We start from the raw sequence: 25,435 nt of genomic DNA on the forward strand, positions 1-25,435 counted from the left end.
CTAACTGACCACCGCGTCTGTTCCCATGACCAAGCAGTAGACGAAATGCAAGGAACAGGGGGAAGCAGTTGACCTACAAGAGCCTGAACATTTTTCCCTCTGCAGCTTTTGAAACAGTTTACAGTTTCTTTATCTTTATTAAGACATTTTCCTCATCAAATTAATGAGTCACCAAACAAAAGGCTTACTAAAATGTTTACAGTTGGGAATAAACGATCTGTTAAGGCTCTAGCAGAAAAGACAAGTCATAACTTGCCATTGCTTTTCAATGAAATCATCTGGGAAAAGCAAGGCCAAGTAGTTGGGACAGAAACACAGGATGACAACATGCAATTCTCAGTAAATCCTGAGACCAACGCAAAGAAAATGTCTGCAATCCTCTGGGCCCTGTAATCCTTAACATCATCACCTCCACCCTCCTACCTACATGGAGCTCATTCTTTTTGACAACTATAGAACACAGACATTCTTCTGGAACAATCAGCATTGTTAAAACCGAGTCCTTTGCAAGGTGAGGGGAGGGAAAGTAGGTGGAGACTTTGTCTTGTGAGAACTTAAAGGAACAAAAGGGAAGCTTGCTGGTTGAGGCAACAAAAAGTAGCCACAATTTAGAACATGAATAGAAAAACATAATGGATATCACATGCCTTCATCAATTTTTCTTACCGTTCTATCTGGGCACACACAACTGGTATGAACACGTGGCTTGACAGAGCTGAGGCTGACTCCTGGATTCAAGACTGGGGGCCAGCAGAGGAGGGCTGGGAAGGGCGTATTGTACACTGCACCTGGGAAGTTCTGCAAAGAAATGGCTCCCTTCAAATCATTTCCATCTGGTGGTCTTTTCACAGTGGTCAAGAACACATAATGAATTAGCAAAGAGTACAATATTCTTTTTAACAAGCAGTACAGACCTACATTTAGAAGTCAAAGGGAAGATACCTGTGTGCAGCAAAAGTCCAGCCAAGGAACTCTGGAAGAGACCAGAAGTACCGAGAGATGGCCAGGCCTTCGGTTCCAACAGGACAGGACGCACCTCCAGCAAAGAAGTGGGAGGGCAAAGGCCTCAGGCAGCAGGAGGAGGCCTCTTCAACCTGCAGCCGATCCTGGGAGGGGATCCCCATCTCCAGGAGACACTCCGGTAGTTCTACTACGTGAGAGCTAACCTGGGGTCATCTGCGCGGTTCACATTTCCCCAGGTAAACTGCATAAACTCTCTGCTCTGTGGGGGGACTGGAGCTCTTTGTCCCTTTTCTCTCTACCAAAGTTTCACAGTAATGTGTCAAATGACCCTTTCTGAACATCTTTCGCTTTCTTCACTTCTAATTTCATCGACATTAAGTGCTGCCTCATCACTCCTCAACTTAGTGATAAATCCAGGTCCACAAACGTGGCTGAATCACTCCTGGCAATGAGGTGGTTGTTCTTTCTGAATTTCAACAAAGATTCAAAGTTGTACAAACAGAGGTCCCTTTGCACAACCAGTCAGAAAAGAATCTACTCCTGGGTCCCTAATGTCCCATCAGAACAAGAACCAATGGGCAGTACACCCGTGTTCACAGCAATAGCATTCACAGCAGCCAAGGTGGAAGCCGCCCAACTGGCCACCGACCGACGGGTAAATGAAACGCGGCTCATACACACAATGCAACACTGTTCAGCCTTGGAAAGGAAGGACGGTCTGACACAGGCCACAATGTGGATGAACCATGAAGACATGCTAAGTAAAACAAGCCAGTCACAAAAGGACAAATACTGTATGATTCCTTTTATGCAAGGTCCCTAGAGCAGTCCAATTCAGAGAGACAGGAAGCAGAGGGTGGTTGCCAGGGGCGGGGGAAGGGGAAGTGGGGAGCTGCTGTTTAATGGGTACAGAGTCTCAGTTCTGCAAGATGAAAGAGTTCTGGGGACAGACGGTGATGATGACTGCACAAAAAGTGCAAATTAACCTAATGGCACTGAGCCATGCACTTAAAAATGTTAAGATGGTTAATTTATGTTACGCATATTTTACCACAATTAAAAACAACACAACAACCAACAGGCCATTTTCACACCTGGTTGTGGCAATTTGTGTATAGCCTCCCTCACTGAAGATTTCTGGCTGGGAGGGTCATTCCATAGCAGTGCCGGGTCACCAGCAGCTTTTGACATTCGTACGGGACATTCAAAGGAGCTGGGCCATTGCTCTTCCCAGGGAGTCCTTTCCTGGGAGCAGCTTCTGCAGCAGGAATGCCTGACTCACTTCCCTTCCTCATGGGAATCAGAAGAGAAACAGTTCACTGCCCTGAAGTGGGATAGGTAATAGGACCTCCAGGCTCCCTGAAGTAAGGACGGGGGAAGAGCTAAAGTCAGGAGCCCAGGGCCCTCGGATCCCTGGGGGCGCGACCACACCTTGCAATTTCACGGTTGAGGAAAAGGCGGCCTCCTCCCGTGGGTACCTTTCCCTTCATGCTCAAGTTCCCATAACAATATCATTTTCATGATTAAAGGCTTAAAAAAAACAAAACAAAACTGCTCAACATGGCCCTCACAGACGTGGTCCTTGCCTCTAGGAGGTCATAATTTATGATCCACCACTGTGTCCACACTGGCTAAAACATATGGCCGACAGGCTGAGATACTCAATCAGCATTTGATGGGCAATGATGTATTTACAGCACGTGTGGTAGAGGTTGAGGACACACATTCTGGGGAAAACAGGCAACCAGACCAGAGATCGGACAGACCAAGAATGGGAAGAAGCTGGGAGCAACACACACACAGTCCAGGGGGTCAAGGCTGGACCAGGGGTGGGCAGGGCCTCCCTCACCAACCAGCAGTCCATGACCCTCCCTGCTCTGACGCACTCCCACGAGCTGACCCGGGGCTCCCTGCCTGAGGAGGCAAGAAAGAGGGGAGACGGAGAGAACCCCTCATTCTAATCAGACCTCGAGATGATATACAATAAGAGTAAACACTCACATACTGCTTCCTAGGAGCCGTTCTTCTAACACTTTATAGATATTAACTTCTTTGAGCCTCACCACCACGGGCACCGTCTCATCCACTGACTGCAGAAAGGGAGACGTAAAACGGCTAAGGAACTTGCTCAAGGTTTGAGAGCTAGTATGTGTGGGAACCAGTCACTGACCTTGCTCTTGCCCATTACACTATTCTGCTCCTCTGAAAGAAAGGTGGAGAAATGAAGGAGGGCCAGCACTGGTCATGCGGTAGCTCTGCCCTCCTTGTTAGGGAGGGAGGCAGGAGAGCTTCTCGTTGAGACATCCTCAAAGTCACACCATTGTGGGTAAGATGTCAGCTCTTACTTGTAAGCTGTGTGGCCTTGGGCATGTTAATTAACCTCCCTGAGTACTGGCTAGTCACTGTATCTGTAATACATGCTATCTAGTGTATCTGTGGGGATTAAATGGCGCTCCTGACACATACCCAAAACATCAAAGCTATTATACACCCAGCTGAAAGCTCTCAAAACAAGCATTTGACACACAGTCACATCTAATAAATTAATCAAAATTTGATAACAAAGTAATAACAGCTTCAAGTCTATAACGGAATCCAACAGTGGGTTCATAGTCACAGCGCTACAAATCTTGAATGGTTCCTTTACCACACTGTGTGGGGGAGGGACTCAGTAATTTTTCCTAAGTGTTCCCCTGGGAACAGTTAAGAACCAAGGAACAAGAAAAAAGAGGCAAATTTACAAGTTAGCAGAATGTTTTACTTAAAAACATAATGGAAAAGTTGAAGCTAATTTTTTAAAATATTTTACAATTGTCCTCCTTTGATGCTAAAAAGTCAAACATTCCATAATTACTAAATCACCTATAGAAAATGGACAGCCTCCAATGACCAAAGAAAGAACATAATTGCACATCACATCCCAAACTTGAGAGAGAAGCCATCTGACAAGGTTAACCTCTGGAATGGGGGTGAGGACTGTGTTTACTCCCCTCCCTCAGAATGGAGCCTGGGGACCGGCGCCTGGCTGGCCCATCCTCAGGGTAAACAGCTCTCTCTCAGCGACCAGACAGCAAGCTTTGAACCCAGCATGTTCTGAATTCACAACCGAGAATGTAAAAACAGCCGGCAATGCCACTGACACACGTGCCGATGGACCGTTTCCAGGGCTGCTTCAAACCAGGAACTAAGATAGAACAACAAGCTACATGAGCCGTGCGCAGACATCCCACCCTCGGTCAGGACGCAGGGATTCTCCTTCCTGGAGACAGACTGTATTTTTACAACAGGCTTTTCTATTTTCCTTACAGATTGCTTCAACTATAAGAGCACAAACCAAACATCTGAAATAATGAGTCATCTACTGGCTTGAATCCGAAGCACCAGGTCAAATGCAGTTTAAGCCACATCGGTGCTTAAAGGCAACTCTAGTGCAGTGAGTGGACGGATTTCTGCCGCCCGGAATCTGCACACATTCTCATAATGGACAATGCCTCTGCATTAACAGGCATTACGAGCAGTCCCAGCCGTTTAGGATGGTCTACAGGATTCCTTCTCTCTGAAACTGCCCCTCTTTAGAGGGGAGTCCAGATAAGGAAAAGTCAGAAAAGAAACTCAAAATTAAACAGCATCTTTTCCTGTATAAGCACCTCTGGCAAAGGGTAGCCTGAGGGAAGGGGGGTTTAAATTAGCAACAATGGCATTAAGTAATAGCACTCCCGATCTGCAGTTTTAAGTTAAATTTGTTCTCAATTATATTAGATAATAAAGATGAAACATTCCTTCAACACTTTAAAACTAAAGTGGCATTCTCAATTCTCTAGCTATTCTGGACTGAAGAAACAGATCACAAGAGTTGTAATAAATCTTATATAAGCTATTTCATATGACATCCAAATTATCCGGTTCTTTTCCTCCACTATCATTATAATATCTGCATTTAAAGCCAGACAAACATGATTTGAAATTGCAATGAAAAGATCACTTCTCGAGGGAGAAGGCTGGACTTCGAGCACATGCACGCCCGTGTCAGATCACCAAGTTCAGCCTCATCTCACAGGAGGTAAGAGGCCCCTAGGAGGAAGACTGCTCAGAGAGATTTAATTCAGTTGAGCAAGTGAAGCATGCAGGCACGAATGAGTGGCTGAACATCTGAATGAAGTAGCCCTGGAATCGAAAAGTTCCAAGACTGCTTTTCATGAGTTTGTGTCCAGTTTTCTTTTAACATAAGTCAGTCTAACCTCTTCTAAAATATACCAAAATGGGATAAAGAGAAGCACAATAAAAATCACTGGTCTTCCTTGGGCAACCCTTGTGATTCTTACCTAATCACTCCAATTCTGCTTAGGGGTGAAGATGACACACACCTCATGAAAATGTCGACTCCAGCCAAGTCCCACCTGTGCAAAAGTTAGGCCCCCAGAGCCCAGCCATTCAGAACCCAGGTAGAAACCCAGAAGGAAAAAGAAGCTCTGAGCAGGGAAATGTTCAGCTGGTCAGCAAGTCACACGTGGATGCTAGTTGAATATGATTTATAAATAAGCATCCAGAAAAGACAAATTCCTCTTTTTAGGATAATGTTGATAGCTTCTTCTGCTCTCAAGTTTTTGCCTTCTTCCCATCAAAACACGAAAATTGACTCTAAGTTGTCCATGTTCCATAGTAAATTCATATAAAATCAAAATCCAAACATTTAAAAGGAAATTCAGTTTGATTAAATAAATCGCAAAATAATAGCTAACATACTTACACCCGATACTTGTGTGAGCAAAGCGAACTGCTAAGCCCAATTCTCAGCCCCTGTTCCGTACCAGAATTACCTGCAGGACTTGGAAAACTCACAGATGACCCCAAATCACCCCAAGAAAGGAGGAGGGGCCTGGCCTGGAGCTAAACTACTCGGGCTTGGCTCTTCACTCCCCGTATGACCTCGGGTACATCACAGCTCTTGCTTGGGTTTCCTCAGTTCTGCAATGGGAGCACTGTATCAAATGATAACCTAAGTCTCTTCCAGCCTAACATAAGTTTTTTCAGTTTTCTCCCAAACCCAGTTTTTCCCACTTAGGAAACATACATCTCTTAGTGTGGGACAAAAGCAAGGAAAAGTAGAGACAAAGGTACCAAGTTTGTCTCAGGGAATGTGGGTTATTGATCCAACAAAATGAAAGGATGTGTGTGGGAGAGGGAGGAACTGGCAGGGGGGATCAGAGAAGGCTGCGGACAAGAGGCATGGAAAGCCCCAAAACTCAGACCCAATCCTTCCTTTTTCCCCTTTTAAGGGACAGAACAAAAGAAGTTGGTAAGGAGAGAGAAGCGAAGAGACAGTAAGTTCAATACATTCAACGAACATCTGTCAGGTGTACATCATGCTATCTTGTAGGTGTAAGAAGGGGTTTAAGTGAAAAACAACACGGTCTCTGAACTTAAGGGATTTACGATGGAATTCAGTGGTTCTCAAACTTCATATGCATTAGTGTCAACAGGCAAGCTTGTTGAAAATGCTTGGGTTCTGCCTACTCACCCCAAACATACTGAATCAGAATTTCTATGAGGCAAAGTCTAGAAATGTTTTTGTTGTTCACCAAAAATTGACAACAACAAACTAAAATAAAAATGGAAGGCAACAGCAGTCACTATGAAGGACAGTATGGACGTTCCGTTAAAAAACTAAAAACAGACTTACCATATGATCCAGCAACCCCACTCCTGGGCATATTTCCAGAGGGAACTTTAATTCACAAAGACACATGCACCCCAATGTTCACAGAAGCACTATTTACAATAGCCAAGACATGAAAACAACCTAAATGTCCATCGACAGATGACTGGATAAAGAAAATGTGGTGTATGTATGTATGTGTATATGTGTGTGTGTGTGTGTGTGTGTGTGTGTGTGTGTGTGTGTGTGTGTGTAACAGAATATTACTCAGCCATAAAAAAGAATAAAATAATGCCATTTGCAACAACATAGATGGACCTGGAGATCATCGTTCTAAGTGAAGTAAGGCCAGAAAGAGAAGGAAAAATACCATATGATACCGCTTATATGTGGAATCTAAAAAAAAGACACAAATGAACTTATTTACAAAACAAAAACTGACTCACATACAGAGAGAACAAACTTACAGGTACTGGGGGGGAAGGGGTGGAAAGGGATAAATTGGGAGTTCAAGATTTGCAGATACTAACTATTATCTACAAAACAGATAAACAAGTTTCTACTGTATAGCACAGGGAACTATATTCAATATCTTGTAGTAACCTATAATGAAAAAGAATATGGAAACAAAAAAAAAAAAAAAAGGAAGGCAACTTTTGGGTAATGCAGTTAAATACCAGGCCCTTTAAGGCAACTCTGGTTTAGTTTTACAGAGAACAAATACAGGTTAACCCCGCTTCCCATACTACATGCTCAGGTGCCCAGGAGAGTCACAGTGAATTCACAAGAGGATGGAGGAGTATTTCAATATTGCAAGGAAAACACAGGGAAGTGTTGGACTCTTTACAGACTTCTAGGACAAGTTAATTCACAGATGTACTATATTCCTTTTGATGACACTATCTTTGCAAGAAATCGAGTTTTTTGGTTTTTTTTTTAACAGTTGCTATGATACTAAGCCAAGCATATCTGAAAATCAGTGTGGAGCAAGAAATGAGGGTGGGAGTGGCTAATCTAATACCTAGGTTTTAGTGCCCAATGAGTGGACACATTCCACTGGTAAATAATGGTGGTTATTCAAGAATGAAATAAATTTTATAAAGAGAAAAATATACACTTTTTCTCAATTTATACGTATTACTTTTTCAAATGGCAACTAAGTTGTTAAGACAAATACCTTCTACGTTGTTGGTACTTATCTACTTAAACAAATTGGTTAGATGCTTCTTTTTTAAAATTTTTATTAAAGCATAGTTGATTTACAATGTTAGTTTCAGGTGTACAGCAAAGTGATTCAATTATATATACATAATTTCTTTTCAGATTCTTTTCCATTATATGTTATTACCAGAAATCGAATATAGTTCCCTGTGCTATACAGTAGATCCTTATTGTTTATCTACTTTATATGTAGTAATGTGTGTCTGTTAATCCCCAACCCCTAATGGTTAGGCATTTCTTTTGAAAAAATTATTAAGACACTTAGGGCACCATGAATAGAGACAATTCAGCGAGATTCTTTTCACAGCACAACTTAATTTACTTGATCAAAACAGATCTGTCTAATGTTACATTCTGGTAGAGAAAGCATTCTAGAGGAATTCCGGAATAGTGCTTTCCAGAGTACTCTCAACTGAGAACAAACCGATAATCCATGTGTCTATCTACAAATTAACCAACAATCTCATGAATTATTTTCTTTCATGTTAAATTTCAAATAACAGCCCCCCGAAAAAATCATGTTTTCATGATTAGCAACATTACATTTCTGCAAAGCCCTCAAACATGAGAAAGTCTCAAGAAAAACCAAATTCTTCATTTTTCAAGCAACGAGTAACAGGAAGTGCTGAGCTCTAACTGCTGGTGCCCCAAACTCTCAGCCCGGCGACTTGATCTCCAGCCCTTTTTTGGCACAGCAGTGTTCTTTGTTTTGTTACCCCACATCATGACTCTGTCCTCCCAGGGGTTATGGATATAGTGTTACTTTCTCAACTGATGTGAACTGGATTTTATTTGAGACTTCCATGATTCCCAGAGAGAAAAACTTCCCAAGATTAAATAGTCAAGGATAAACCCTCCTCCTAGCAGGTATTAAGAAGAGGTCAGAGGTCTACAAACAGGCTCTGCCTGCCAGCCCAACACTTAAATGAGTAACAAACACCAAGGCTTCCTGCCCAGGTCTGGGCTCCTGTCTACTTGTGACTGGGCACCAAAGGTGCAACAATGGCCAGACGCCCTTCTGCACGTGTAGCTGCCTCAGCCACTCTGAACGCTTCTCAGTCCTTCAAGCTGGGATTTTTCAAACTGTCCCCCGAATAACTGGCAGTTTCTGGAGTTCTCTTTAGAAAATGCCTGAAAAGACAGAATTTTTGATGTGGCTAGTCAGAAGTCAAATCTCTGACTGAAAGAAAATTTTAAGTGACCAAGCAAGTCCTAATTGTGACTTTCAGCAATTACCCTCTTACTTAGATTAATAATGAGCAAGCAATACACTCATCAGAAAGAGGTGCTTCTAGGAAATGGAGGAGATCAAATAAAGGGAGCTTTTTCATATATGAAAATTAGTATGAAAGACTGAAGTTGAAAGCACGGCACTTACTAAATTCCTAAATACTTTTGAAAATTTCAAGGTGAGGTTTCTTCACTTAAAAGTGAGCCTTTCTTGTGGGGACGGATAACTTAGGGGTTGGGGATTAACAGGCACACATTACTATATATAAAACAGATAAACAGCAAGGACTCACTGTATAGCATAGGCAACTACATTCAATTTCTGATCATAACAGAAAAGAATCTAAAAGAAAAAATATATATATATGTATAACTGAATCACTCTGCTGTACACTTGAAACTAACATTGTAAATCAACTATACTTCAATTAAAAAGTGAGCCATTTTTGCCAGGAAATTAATAATTTAATTCACTTCTCTGAAAAAAAGTGAGCATTTCAAATAAAATTACAGATATAGTCTTGTCAAGTAGTAAGCAAACTTGAACCCAGTTCTAACCAAAGCCTTGTTACTTTATGTTTTTCTCCCATTATACGGCCACACCAAAGCTTCAGAATAAGAGTTCATCAGGAGGCCCTTCAGCTTGGGGTTGGGGCTTATGAAAAGAGAAGCTAAAATTATAACTTGAGCCAAAGGATAATTTCTCTACTTTCTGAGTTTCAAAAATCAAATCATAAAGCTTTCATAGAGAGAAATGACTAATGAATGCAAGCAGACAACATACTTACTCCTTCAGACAGACATTACTAATACAATACTATGAAGCTGGCAGAGAAAATACTTTCCACAATGGAACATAAACAGCAGACAACCAAGACAACACTCTATTTTGGCCTGTGTCTGAACTTAAATTAACTGTGAAAAAAAAAATTAACTGAAACTCCCAAACACTAAACAGCAAAAGGAAATCACATTTAAATCTGCCCGACACTTGACCAGCACGCTTGCCATTTGCCCGACCCCGCAGGCCAGGCAGGCGCTGGAGGCTGAAACATCACGTGACAGCAGGCAGGGAAGCCTCAGAGGAAAAACCGTGAAAACACAATTAAGTAGAGCAACTCCCACCATTTGGTTGGCGATGAAAGGAGAGATGAGGTGTCACTGAGGATGACAAATATTTGGACCCTTGACTTCTTTGTGAGGGTAAGGTAACAGAACAAATGTCTGTTCTTGAAGGGGTGATTTGGTTTGCCCTGAGATTTATTAAGCTGAGATTGAGTCTACAGTGTTCACAAAACCACCATTGAGAACGCAGGTCCCAGAGCAGGCGGTCCCAAGAGTGTCGAGTCACGGATCATTTGTCGAATTTCTCTGCCCAGGACAACTGCCCATTAATGCAAATTATTCCCAGGTTTGTACAGGAATTAAGAGTCATAGTGAAGATGCAAGTAGGTTAGCAGGCAGAACCCCAACAGAAACCCCAATTTTAAGAACAAGCAGTTAAGGGCTAAACCTAATTAGGGTATCAACATTATACCACCGATGATTTCAACAGCATTAAAAGGGAAAACAAAACAAAATGAAACAGAACAAAACATAACTTTCCAACCTCTCATGAGCACTCGTCAGGGCTAGAGCCAGCACAGGGTGAAACGCCCCGGGTGGACTACACTCTCCTCAGGCCACTTGCTAACCTGCTGGAGAAAGAGAAGACACCAAAGGACCGAGGAGGGGCGGGGGCCACTTCTCCAGCCTTTCAGTGTCCTCACATTAAAGTTGTTTTTCTCAGCGCCTCAGTTCATCCAGCAGTGGAAACACAGGTGTAGGCAGTCACCACATCTCTGGCCAAACACTGCTCAACAGTTGCAAAGGCTGTGGCTGGACCCTCATTATGAAGGGCTAAGTAACTAGGTAGAGACGTTGAACTCTTTAAAAAATTTAAAACTGCTTTTTTTTTTCTTCAGTAGTATTAACATATTTTCCCGCTTGTTCAGATTATTTCCGGTGAATCTTTGTCAACAGTTCCTTTAAATGCAGATCAGTAAATTCCAAAAAACTACCACTTTTTGACTTCTTCAATGTAAAAATCTTTAAAAAAGAAAGGCTGTCTCTTTAAAAGGAAAAAAACTGCTTTTAAAATAAATAAATGTATGTGGAAAACACACCTACACACATTAGTTCTGACTCTTCCCCCCAAAATACTAATGCAATATGGTATCATATTTAGAAGAGGTTCCACTGAAATCTCCAGAAGAGGAAGGCACATCAGATAAAAAATAATGGAGAAAGACAAATCACTGATCCAAAAATATACACACAGTTAAAGGGGATGATGAAGGCAACGAAAAAGGGAAATAGGAAAAAAAAATTAAGGCCCAACTGACATTGACACTTCTTTGACTTTTTTAAACTAGGTGGTTTCAAGGCAGAAAGAGTCGAACTGACGTCACAGGAAAGTGAAAGATGCATCATTTTCTTACAAAACTCAAACAACTTAAAATTCTTATCTGCCAGCTTCTCTAAAGGCATTTTTTTTTTCAGAAGAAAAAAGAAAATGGAGGATTGAAAGGAACATCTCCTTCTCAAATTCTCCATTTTTTCACCAAACAAAAAGGGATGGTACCAGAAAAGAAGGATCTAAGTTTGCTACATAGACACGTTGACAGTCTTATTAGCTTTAGTCCTGGGGGAAGTCTAGCCACAGAGACCCTTCACCGCCAACGCTCATGCACGTACAAACCGGAGAATGAGCCACGTGTGAGGACTCACCCCAGGCAGAATAGTGCTGACGTGGACTTCAGTGAAAACACCCAAGAAGACCCCAGAGCCCAAGGACTTGGGGTCCAACCTGCCAGCACTGCATGAACCCCACCTCGGAGGTCTGCTGCCACAGGCCCTCAGTCAGCGCAAATCACACAGCAGCTCTCACTCTTGAGCCCAGACCTCTGCCGATGACTCACTTTACAGCACATCATTTCATTTAAACCCCACCGCCGCCCACAGTGAGGCAGGTGTCATTATACACACTGTATGAAGTGGAAACTGAGGCTCAGAGGGCAAGGAAACAGAGCTGAACCCGTGCCGGGCTAACTCCACAGCCTGTGCTCCGAACCACTGCATGCAACTGTCCAATTTATTGATTAGCAGACAGCAGGCAAAGTCTGAAATTAGAGATCTGAAAACTATTGTTCTCTTACCAATAAAAAGGTTTCAACATCAGAGACAATGCCTTTTCCTTCTGGTCGTCTTTTTCTTTCCTGTTACATCTTCTCGGAGGGCGCTTGAAGCAAATGGGAAGTAGTGACACAGAGGCATTTCTCTTTGGGGAAACAGATCCCCCAGAGGGGATTCCTCTGGGAAAGGCAATCTGCTTCAAGATGTTTGCAGAAGGATTATTTACGCCAGTCTCAAACTGGAAAAGAGCTCAAATGCCCTAATACGGAGCTGGCTGAGCACACTGCAACACACGAAATGATGAAATACTGTTGACCCTTGAACAACACGGGTTTGACCTGCTGGGGTCCACTTAACATGTGGAGTTTTTTCAATAATAAATACTGCAGCACTACATGATCCCTGGTTGGTTGAATCTGCAGATATGGAGGAACCGCAGATACAGAGGGCTGACTATAAATTATATGTGGATTTTCAACTGCGTGGAGGGCTGGTGCCCCTAACTCCCAAATTGTTCAAGGGTCAATTTACTAAATGGGCAATTCAAAATGAGCAGAATGTGGTTAATGCATCTATATGGAATGTTAAAGTACAATAACGCTCAATATCTCAACTGCAATGTATTTGCTCACCACTTAAACCCATAAAACAATCCTGCATGGATGCAATATCGGAACCAAACCAGAGAGATATACATGAGAATTCAATCTGACCGTAAAGCTGCCAAAGAAATGCAAACTGTAAAAAGTCAGAACAAAGGCCAATAAGAGATTGCTGTGTGATCAGAGAAAGCTTTATTCATGCCAACATCACATGCACACTCTGGTCACTGAAATTAATTTCTTAATTTGTGTTATTAAAATACCTGCCTGCTCAGTGGCTTCTTGAAGGGTGGCTTTACAACAAAGCCAGCAGGATCCCTGGAGTGAGTAATGAGGTATGAAGTTTTACATCAGTGCTTCTCAGGACACATACCTTTAATCCTTTTTGTTTATTCTATTTCTGCATTCATGAACTCTCTAAATCCCTTCTACTTAAACCATAGCACTAAACCAGTAGGATTAAAGATGTGGTGAATTTTCTCAAGAATGTACTTAACTTTATGTCTGATCAGTGTGTTTAGTTTCGTATGTGAGTAATCTGCTGAATGAACCTATACAAAATAATGTGCCTGAAAACTCATCTTTTCAAATGTGTCTTATCAGAAAATGTGACAGGAGGTTTCCATTATCTTCAGAGTAAGAAAACTTTCTGCAGCCCCACAGTAGACTTTGCATGTGTTAATGGGCTTCTAAGAAGCCAGGTGACAGAAGACAAGGTACATTTAAACAGTATCAGAGTTTAATGAAAAGTGATCTGATTAACTGTGGATTAGCTGACAAAATCAGACATTCAGCAGGACACCCAGGCAATCAGTGCAACTTCAAAAGCTGGTAGCCATGAGGATCAAGACAAGCAGTGATGCACCACCCGCCTCCAAACGGGAGGACATCTATCCGGGAAATGGATGGCACCGATCTGGGCATCAGCCATTCTAGGAACCTGTCTCAGGCACCACTTCTCTGTGCCATTAGCTGTCAATCATTCCTTCACTCAACCTTCAAAATACTCACCAGGATTTTTAGGATCTTGTATGTCGTCATTACTACCACCATGACCACGATACCCATGACCAGCTAAAGTGGACAGAATTCAGACAAGTCACCGTATGACACATCTGGCTTCTCTGCTGGGCAAAATCACAGAAAAGGCAGCCTTTATGCTTCCTTTTTCAAGTATCAATTTTAATTAAAATAAATTGCAAGACTTTCTCCTTTGATCTGTCACAAATTTAACTCAAGAATCAGGACACAACAACTTACAGATGAGTTATCTTTTGATTAGTTAGCTCTACATTTTAGAATTCTCCAGAACTTAATATAATTCCAGAGCAATCATTACTGTGCAATACCATCAGTAGACAACATTAATTACTTTATGTTTACAATCTGGTTTGAGATCCTTCCAAAGCTTTCACATTTGCTGCTTAACCCTCACAATACCCACATAAAGTGAAATTTCTTTAGTCAGCCACATTCAAGAACACATTTTACAAAATTAACATCTCTAATATGAGCTCTGATGAAAGAGTACTACAATTAAACAGGTGTCACCAGCAAAAAGTCTGTCCTAAAATGCACAACTCCGTTCAACTCAACCGGTATTTACCAGCTGCCCACTATGCCCTAGGCAACATACTCTTGAGTTAGGCATCTTTAGGGGGAAAAAATGGACAAAATAAAAAATTTAACAACCTGAAGTATGTCTCTGAACATTAAAAAACAAGAACAAAAACACTAGTCCATGAAATCCAAAAGGCTAGGTACCACTGACTTGAAAGATTTTATTGCACCTTTACTTTCCTTACGCCTAAGTGACCGGCTGGTTTCAGCTGAGCATCTCTAGAAGCGGCATTAACTTTTTTCAGCCACTAGGGACCAGGCCATGAATTACTGCACAGGGCGATTTAATGTACAAGGCAGAAATTTATTAAATAGCAATGAAGTAGTAATTACTAAATGGTTCCCCAGTGGCTCAAAGAGTCAGTAATTAACTACCACTTACTGCACTAGGATTGTGAGTTATTAAATAGCACTAAAGGAACAGTTCATTAGTACCTTAGTGTCCTGAAAGAGTCATTTTCATACAACTCACCATGAGGAGGCTTAGACACTGGGGGAATCCAGCTGTTTGCTGGAAAATGATATGACCGTCACACAGTAGTCAACTCGAGCCCAGACCCCTGGCACTTAGCTGGATGGCTGAGCAAGCACTTTGATTCAGTGTCACCCAGTGGAAGCCCCCTGCACTCTGACTTGCCCCGCAGCCGGAGTACTGCTGTGACAAGACAGCAGCCCCGCAGAGTCTACCACGACCCGTCTCTTGTATGAACACACACTCAAAGTTGGTGGGCATCTTCTTCCACAGGTTTATATTCTGCCATTCTGACGTGAACAAAGGACATTTAAAAATAAGTTATGACCTAATTACAAATAAAATTTGCCATATTTGCTCCAACAACCTTCTCCAAAGTGTCTTTTTTGTGCCTCCTAGTGGAGTACTCCCCTCCTCTTGTTCCCCACTTCTCATTCCCATTTGATTCTAGCCTCGCCTCTTCATTAGCCATCCCTGCCCTCCAGTTAGTGACCTCAGTTCTTTAAACCAAAATTCAATATGAAAAACCTCTCTCCTCTAGAAGGATATACCTAATGAGGAGACAAGTCATTGAAAAACTCTCCCAAACTACTTTAAAACTCATCCCTTCAAATTCCAAATAAGGTTCCAAACAAACTAAGTTGGTGTTTTTTTCCCTTAAGCTACAGGTGTCTCCACCTTGGTATTGCAATGGTCTCAACAGCAAAGTCTGCGCTTCCTGGGCCTGTCTGAGGCCCAGACAAAGAGCGCACATAATGAACTTTGAATGTTAAACCACTCTGGGCAGTAAAAGAACACAGACCAAAAAAGCTTTTTAGGAAGATACATGATACCCCTATCATTAGATGAACTCAAGAAAGTGTAAAAGAAAGATAAGTAATTAACTGATGAACTGGTAAGAAGTTTCAGGTGACACCAGGGGATGGACAAACGAGATCAAGGAGATAAAGTTCAAAGAGGTGGAACAACAGGGCATTAATCACACGGACCTGGGAAACCTCTCACAGACGGAAACAAATGGAGAAAACATTCTAGAAGAAACCAGAGGCGGTCATCAAAGCAGTGTTTCCTCAGGAGAAACGCTAGAACACTCACCTGAAAACTGTACCTCCAAATAAGAACTCAAGAGTTATCTTTTAAAATTTCTATCAGATTACAAAATAGTATTTGCTACTTTTACTGTCAAAAAGCTCTCTTTGGCTAAGTTTTAGGAGTAATGTGAAAATATGGAGCATGACAGGTTGTCCAAAATAAAAACTGAAAAAGGGCATTGTTTTAATTGTACAACCTCCAATATGGTGATTACTTAGTATGAAAGCCAAAAGCAGACATAACTGCATATTAGAATAATGTGAGGGAAAATGCATACTGGGTATATGTTTTTGGGGTTTTAACCGCTGAAGCTACAAAATTAATCATTAAGTCTCTCCTTAAGCAGTTATCCCAAACGTATTTGTCAAAAAAAAAAAAAAAGCTAAAAAGTTGGGGAAATGTAATCATTTAAAATACATTAAAGTACAACACTAAACAAAGTCAGCAAGGCTCTTCCTTCATTGTGGGGTAATAAAAAATGGTTCAACCTTTCCGATGGTAGTTGGTCAACCTGCATGAAAATCCAAAATAGTTATACTCTGAATCAGTAGTTTTAATCCATTTACCCTATGAGATAATGTCTAGACAAGTATAGCAGAAGGCTGTTTAATGGAGCATTATTCATAACAGGGAGAAAATTCATCTATAAGAGATTGATTAAATAAATCACAGTATGTTCAGAAAATGGTGAACTATTCTTCATATATTAAAAAGGAGGTGTATAAATTTATTAACATGGAAAGACTATCACAATTTATTGTGAAGAAAAGAAAACAATGCCTTAAAATATGACTTCATATATCCAAGATCGTGTGGGTGTATGTATATATATACATATGTGTGTGTGATAATCATCAAAACTATGGGCAATAATTATCTGTAGAAGGTACTTGACATGGTTTGCCCTTCACTTATACTTATGTACTGTTTGAACTTTCTACATTAAGCATTTTTTAAAACAACAGAAAAGAAACCAGAAAATTAAGAAGAGTCATTAATACAATTTTTTTTTCAAAGAAGAATCTTTTTCTAGAGAGAGTAACAGTCATCCTTTATTTATAGGATGAAAATTCACTACCATGCTCCAGAAGCTCCTGAGTGGAAGCAGCCTGATCTGTGGACTGGGAAGCATCTGTCTGGCTGGCAGCTCCCAGCACAACTGGAGTCCCCCATCTAGACTGGCCTGCCAGGGCTGGGCAGAGCTACGCCAAGTCAGCCTCCCTTGAACCCACCAGACCAGCCTCCTGGTCAGCACATGTCCACTCTCCTGCTCCCAGGGCAGGTGGGACAGCAAGCCCTAGGTCCTAGGTCCTCAGTACTCAGCATGCACCCTGTCTGAGCAGAGAATGGTGCTAACATGAAACTTCACCAAGAGGGACTGGGAGAACAGAGAGGATAGGAGGCAGCCAGGGGCCGCTGGAAAAGACTCAGTCTGGCGAGATCAATAAGCAGACCCACCAAATACAGTTGACTCTTGAACAACATGGGTTTGAATGGCACGGGTCCACTTACACACGGGTTTTTTTCAATAAATATATTGGAAAATTTTTTGGAAATCTGTGACTATTTAAAAACTCACACATGAACTGGGTAACCTAGAAATATCCAAAAAATTAAGAAAAACTTAGATAGTCATGAATGCATATAAGTAGATACTAGTCTGTATCTACATAGGCATAAGGTAATATTTAATATAAAACTAAGTGTGTTCATTTTCTTACTGTATTATAATTTTGCTTTCAAAGAATTACATTACTGTACAGTGTGCCTCTCTCTTCTAACTGGAGAAACTGCATATCAGCCTATCCTCACAGGTTTTTTTTTTTTAAGTAACAGTGTTTCCAATAGGGCATTATGAATATGACAGCAATACTGCACGCCATGACACCGTGTAACGATTCAATCATCAGTGTGCAGGCTAGCCTACTGTGAAGCAACCGTACTATTACACTAGGCTACCATAAAGCCATCATATTGCTGCTTCTTCATTATCAATGCATGAATTGTTACATCTGTAAACAAAACTGAATTTCTTTTTCATATTATCTTTTCATTTCTGATGTCTGGTGTCAGCAACATGTATAACATCTACAGTGTTCTGTATCATATAAGACAATGTTGATGCAGGCACTGATAGACAATTCATCTTGTAAACAGGTGATGAGAACTTACTATACCAATAAATACAGTACAGTACTGTAAATGTATTTTTCTTACGATTTTCTTAGCATTTTCTTTTCTAGCTTACCTTATTGTATGAATACAGAATATAATATATGTGACATACAAAATGTGTACTAGTAGACTATGCTATTAGTAAGCCTTCTGGTCAACAGTAGGCTATCAGTAGTTAAGTTTGGGGGGAGTCACAAGTTAGAGGTAGATTTTCAACTGCATGGGAGGTTGACACTCCTGATCTCTGCGTTGCTCAAGGGTAAGCTGTACTGGCAAGATTCTACTCAAGGACCAAAGGATCTAAGAAACTACCAGTCACCAGGTCCACAGCAGAGGCCCGCTGTGGATCTAGAACCGTGGTACACGCTGCAGTGGGTGGGGGGAGGGGAGGGGAGATGCCCTCTCCATATATTCCAAAAATGCAGGGCATCAGCAAATAAGATATTAAGCAAAAAGGCACAACACTCCAGCAAAAAGGACGCCACCAGTGGTCTCTCTGTGGTAGACCAACCTCAAAGTCTGGTCTCATTAACAACTAAAGCAGCAAAGAAGAGTTTCTCTGGCAGTTACTGTTCTCTACCCCCCACCCCCCACCCCCCACTCCCTGCTCCTGTGCATTCCTGAATAATTTTTAATCTGTTTGAAAAATGTGGTTCTGGTCATATTCTGGGATTGTACTAATATTCTGACATCTATCATGCGGCAAACAGAAGATAGGATTAGGCCCTAAAGAAAGAAGCCCTGCGTAGGCATTAACAGGATGTGTAAGTGTTTCTCCCCAAGAAGCCAGAAGTAGAATTAAGTGGTACAGCTCAGATTCAGTTTTCATTGCTTAGTTACTGGGGGAAAAAAAATTTGGATAAGGGTATAAATTCTTCCAAGGCACTAGTTTTTAAAATCGAACAAGTCATAATGCCAGTGTTCATCAAGCAAGGGACCACAGTCCCTGCCTGTGACTGGGCAGAGCACAGGCAGCTCTGAACTTGCGACCTGGCTCCGAGGGCAGGACAGAGCAGGGCAAGGTCAGCGTGGGCGGAGGCACGGAAGGAAGACTTCCAAAGTGGAGCCCAGTTTGGGACTTGAACTCTATTTCGTGTCAGCCTCTACACCCTGATGTGGTAAGAGTCACCACCTGACCCCAGCTCCAGGAGGCTTCTGGGCTGTCTTCTCAATAACTGACACACAAGAGCCTGAGGAGGTCGTGCTGAGCTGAGCCCCAAGTCCAGGAAGCCACACCCGAGGCGCAGGGCAAGAGCATGTCAGGTCAAACTGTCACACGTGAAGGTCCTGAGTAGGGCAGGAACTTGGTGGCTGAGGACGGGAAAGAAGGTCTTAGAGCTCAAGCAGGACGAGCTGGGGCTGGCGAAACCGCCAGGACCAACCACACCCATCCTCGTGCGAACTGACAAGGTATTTGGATTTTATCCTATGTGCACCCAGGAAAGGGCTGGAAGATTTTAAGCAATGAATGAATGTACTCATTGACATTTTTAACAATCCTGACAGCTGCTGTGTGTATAATGGATCATGTGCGAGCACCAACTTTCAATTTTACTGAAAATTTATTATTAAAACTCAGAATGTATTAAGGCCACTAAGGGGGCAGGGGTATTTTTCTAATTCCATTTTCCCCACATGTGGTACAGACAAGCCCTTAGAATACACACATCACACACACACCACACACAGACACAATAGGTGCTTCACTCTTTAAAAACCCACAGTAAACCCACAGTAGTGTGCTTTCACTAGACACTTCGTTACAAGCCAATGCAAAGGCAACTGTTCATTGACAATACAGCATTTCCTACTATCTACTTAGTATTCAAACGCTGGTACTCTGGAAACACCTCCTCTCAAATTAAAGAGTTTTTTTAACTAGTTGAATAAAGTTACAGAAATACAAAAATCACTCCCAGTCTTTTGCATAGATGGATCTTTAGAAATTAAAAATAGGAAAATAGCCATAAGGCAATTGGTTAGTAGGAGAGCATGACGTGCATCTTTTAGAGGTGGAATGCCGCTGTGTAATCATTCCTCCAAAACTCTCAAAGTATGACCACTATTTATCCGGAGCCTCCTGTTAAGCAGTTAAAGTGCTTTACAAATATCATCCTCATAATAAGCCCATAAAGAGAGGAGAGTTTGCTATAAAAGTTCATTGGGCATGAAAACTTGGCTCAGTTATTCAACAGCTTGATCCAAAACCAATTATTAAAATTAATTTTTAACAGCAACAAAAATAATTCGGTTGGAAGAGTAAACTAATAAGCAGTCAGCTACCTACCCACGGCACATTTCCTCTACACAAAGGCTGCCCGTTCCTTGCCCCAATACCCAGCATTACTTCTATGAAAGCAGCTCCTGTAATGATGGCTCAGAGTCCTGGTGCCAGGGGCTGAATCAAAAGCACTGGACTCCATTTTACAGCTGCACTTGCTTCTATATTTACAGTGCCCTTAAAGCTGGCACCAAATGAGCTGGAGAGAGAGCAATTTCCTAATAAATTAAGGCTGAGCAAAGAGCCCGCCTTCATGATGCACATAGGATGGTCCACTAATTGCTCGAGGACAGACAGACTCATCCCAGCCTCTCCTCCCCAGTGAGCTCCACCACACGCACACCTGGCAATCCCGAGGTCCTCCTGGCAGATAAAGCACCAAAAGGATGGGGAGGCTCAGTGGGGCTGGCAGTTGTGCACAGAAGCTGATACATTTGCTGGTGTGAAGAATGCAAATTGTCACTGGCCCTCTTCCAGGTTCTGAGGAGCAGAGGCCATAGGAATAAGACCAAGTCCATGGAATCAACTACTTGGAGGTCATGCCTCTTTTGCCAGCCTTCTTCTACCTCCCTTGTTGGCTATTTTTCTCTTTAGCCATGGGTAAATTTCCTGGGTGAGAAATGAATGCAACATAAGGCAGTTGGTTCTATAAGACAATGAGAAACTTAGAACATACATATTTGGTTTTCCTGGTTCATAATTCCATGATCGTCCCTTGTACCCTATGGGATGACTGGAAGTAACTAGGCAATGAGACCTTCCCAGCCTTCCCCCCTTTAACAGCATGGTGTGGTGAAAAAAGGATTCAGATCTCTGCTTTGTCACCTGCAGGCTGCGTTATTCATATAAGTTTCTTACACTCACTTAGCCTCTATTGCCTCATCTGTAAAATGGATCTAATACTCCATAGGGAGGCTGTGAAGACTGGCATAACATAGATGCTAATTAATACTGTCTTCTGTTTACATAAAGCCAACCTTCTACCATCAGTGATTTCCATCCTTCTGTTCCATGTCTATTTCATAGTAAGAGGAAGGCCAGAGCAGTGATTTAAAACAAGCTTTGGATCACGCAGAGCTGTGGTTCAAAATCCGGTTCTACTGCTTACTGGTTGTACCATCCTGGGAAAGCTGTCAAACTTTTTGGGGGTGGAATTGTTTTGGGGAGAAAGTTGTTTTTTGGGGAGAGGTTTTTAGGAAACTTCTTGGGGGAAGCAGTTGTCAAACCTGAGACTCAGTTTCATCAGGTACAAAATGAGGATGTTAATATCACCATTAAAGGATTACTGGGAGGAAGGAGTAAACAGCTGCCCTATGTAAGAGAGCCTTGGTAGGCATTCTCCCTGGGGCCTAGTATACCCCAAGCAAATGCCATTTAATAACAACACTTTCTTTCCTAGGTCACCAGAGAGTACAACAGTTGAAGAACAGAACTTAGAAACAATACTTTCTGACTGATGCTGATTTGGGCGCCAATGCTATCATGTTAGAAACATTAGTGGATGATGGGGTTTAGCTCTAAGATTTAAAAGCCTTCATGAGTAAAATATATCTGGACAGCCCTGGCCCTGAATCTAGTCTGGTCCCCCTCAAAGCCACTGGGCAGACTGGCCTGGTTTGCATGGGCACTTGCAAAAGGATCAGGACCATTTCTAGCTGGCCCCCTAGGAAGCAAGGTCCAACAGACAAATGCCACTGAATAACTCTACCCACCTTCTCTGGGTCTCAGGAGGGTGGGGAAAGTCAAGAAAGCTTGTTATTACTCATACTCTGAACATCTGAGGCACTGGGTAAAACATACTCATTTTAAGGAGAAAGAATCTACCTTCTATCCCCACCTCTAGAATTAGAAACGCAGTCCCAACCAGAGACTGACACATTGTAACTGACTGTACTTCAATAAAACAAACAAATAAAGATAAATAAAAGGGAATTTTGAACCTCAAAAAAAAAAAAAAAAAAAAAGCAGTCCCAAGCAGACAAGTGCTCTCACGGTATCTGGCACACAAACATTGTTTCTATCGCAAGACTCTTGACTCATTTTAAGTCTTTAAGAAATACTCTAAAATAATTGTTATATTTGAACTTAAAACTGATGAAATTTACATTGGTTCTGTAAATTATATATATGAACACATGAACATCAATATAGCTCATGTTTAGAAAAAGAAAACAAAAGACTAAAAGATTTAGGAATAGGGGGAAGGCCTTGGGATCATTTAGAATGATATTTTATCAGAAAGTAGTAACTACCGAATACTTAAAATATGCCAAGTATTGTTCTAACCCATTTGATTGTCACAAAAACCTATAAGGTATTCATTCCTATTTACAGATGAGAGGACTGCAGCAAAGAGACTTCAAGTTGCATCTCAAAGCTCACCCAGCTGGTAAATGTTAGAGCTGGTTAACGTCCCAAAGATCGTCCAGCTGGGAAATGTTAGAGCTGGTTTCAATCCCAGGAAGTCTGGCTCCAAAGCCTGGCCTTTTAACCACTCAACTCTACTAGCTTGTTTTATCTTAGCTAGTCACAGTTTATATATCAAGGTTCAAGATTCTCTCTCCATCATAAATTTTGGGAAAGTCTTTGACTTCCATTCTACAATGTGGGCAGAATTAATTAACATTTCAGGAGGGGTCCAACGCAGACATTTCGGATCCCGGGTCTCTATTTCCTAAAAGCCTTTGCCAGATTAATTACCCTCCCAGATCCAAACACCCAGGGTGTGTGGAGGAGGAATTCAGGTCTGTCTCAGTTGAGAACCATTATAGTAAACAGAAAGGCAAATTAAAAGGACATTTAGAAAATTTAAAAAAGAAATACCTGTTAGAAAGCAAAGGAAGATGAAGAAAGAAACAAAAGGAAGACACCTACCAGATTTCCTCCCTTCTCCTGCCTCAAACCCTGCACTGTTAAACTGGCAATTAGATGAAAAACAATCCAAACTTTTGAAAAGTCATCAGGACTCAGCAGCTAATGGAAAACTGTTTTCTAAAAACAAATCCATATATGGTAGGCATTCTTAATCTGTTCTTTCATAAAGTCTAAGCCCAAGACTTCAAATTAACTGAGGACCTGCCAGACAATCTCCAATCTACAGAGCTGTCCTCTTGATGGGAGCATAGACAGAAGCCCTTCCTTTTGTTCAGCCTAACCCAAAAGAACTCAGATTGTCCTAAAATAAAAAATAAAATTTGGATTCAAACCTTGATGCTACAATTAATAAGAACCTATATTCTGGCACAAGGGGAACCACTCATTTGGCTCCCAAAATGTAGAGAGAACTAAGAAGACCAAGCTGATGGAGACAAGAAATACAACCCCCACGCCCGCTCCTGAGCCCGCCCTCTCTTCTTTACCATCCAGTGGGGGCAATACGCTGGGAGACCAGCCAAAGGAAGTGCCCCAGACGACAACACAGAGAGCGCTCACCTTTCCAAAGTGGTGCCGGGACGCGGGATAAGAAATGCCCAATGGTCCTCATGCTCTCAGGACCAGGAACGCTTCCACGACAGTCACACTGTATCCTCCACCCCATCCCCCTCACCCACTCCTCCATTCTTCCCTCTGCTCCTCTCTTCCCCTTTCTCCCACTCCCCTGAAAAATCTAAACCTCTTTTCTCAGGTTTTCTTTATAATCATCCTGACTACAGATTGCTTCTGAAGACATTTTACGCAAAAATCACATAGCCACAAAGGGATTTTGGCAAGAATTCCAAGGTAGTCTCATACAGATTTCAGAACAACCTGCCAATAGATGCTCAGCCCCTCTAATCCCCGGACAGTGTACTGTGTACAGCGAGAAAAGGAAAGGACGCTACGAGGGATTCAGAATGGGCATGACCCCCCAGCTCTCCCTAAAGCAGCCCGATTTTCACCAGCAGCCCCTGTCTGCCTAGGTGGAAGGTAACTATCGCTCTTCTTGCCAGATTCCAGCCAACAGGTCCTGATACTAGTCTGACTCTCCTCGCTGGCATCAGCATCAGCGGGGACGTCCCGGATGCTCACACTCCTGACAACCTGGACTTGCTTGTATGTGGGCACCATCTCCGGAAGGGCAGCTTACCTCGCCCACTGGCCCTAAGTAAGGAGAAAGGAGCCGTGCAGGCGGACTGTCAATCCTAACTTTCCTGAAGCAAACTCTGGCTTCTAGGAGAACTCGCTATGTAGGCTCAAAATCTGAAGCATCACAAGTCTCTCTTAATGATGGTCATTGTGTTGTTTCCAGGCTTTCTTAGAAATGCCAGTAACCTCACGTTTACAAGGACACTATTAGCTCTCTTGTAAGAAAGAGGTAAGTGAAAATAGTTGTTTGTTTTCCCCCTCAACCAGGTCAGCCTAAAGGACAGACATTCTGGCTGCTCACAAGCACACAGACACGCATCGATACTCCCAAAGATTCCATTTTTACAACCTACACTTTAACGCTGTTCACCTCCAGGAGACACACCTTTACAGCGCATGCAACCCCAGAACTGGATTTAGGGCAAACTGATCTAATCTCATAAGTATAATTTAAAAGCTTTTTCAAACTGTGCACTTCAGGGAGGATTCAAAGAGTTGACGTGGGACATTAACCTGAGATAAGGCACCAGAGGAAGAAAGGGCTCTGACACTCATCTCCAGATTAAACCATAGAAATTTCACTTTTACTTGCTAAATAGTTGTTATTAAGCAATATTTATTAAAATGAAAATCTGTGATAGTTTAATAGACTATGGCAGAGAGGCATTTAAATTGGCAGGGTGAGGCAAGGCGTGTACACAGTCACAATTACCCTTAAAAACTTCTTTAGGAAGACCAAGAAACCATCTCTCAAGAAGCTTCTAGAGTAAGTTTTTGTAGAGCACTAGACAAAATGGTTGATTTATTTTTATAGGGGTCATTTAAAACAATACCTTTTTAGCGTCTCACATTTTGTGAGATGCCAGGAGTCTGGGCAAGGAGCA

The 25,435-nt window shown here is 42.0% G+C and overlaps 1 protein-coding gene across 6 annotated transcripts in view; it reads right to left on the reverse strand.

Moving 5' to 3' along the window:
* The window catches only part of LHFPL2 (LHFPL tetraspan subfamily member 2), a 153,243-nt gene that overhangs the window by 102,413 nt on the left and 25,395 nt on the right, over positions 1-25,435 (reverse strand). The window contains exon 3 of one of the 6 annotated variants that reach the window (XM_032474802.1): positions 667-798. The exons of the other annotated variants lie outside the window; for them this stretch is intronic. The gene's annotated coding sequence lies outside the window, so the exon portion shown is untranslated. The remainder of the gene's footprint in view (positions 1-666; positions 799-25,435) is intronic. 6 annotated transcript variants of the gene reach the window in all.

This window comes from Camelus ferus, chromosome 3 (genome assembly GCF_009834535.1).
Source record: "Camelus ferus isolate YT-003-E chromosome 3, BCGSAC_Cfer_1.0, whole genome shotgun sequence".
Taxonomy (NCBI): Eukaryota; Metazoa; Chordata; class Mammalia; order Artiodactyla; family Camelidae; genus Camelus; species Camelus ferus.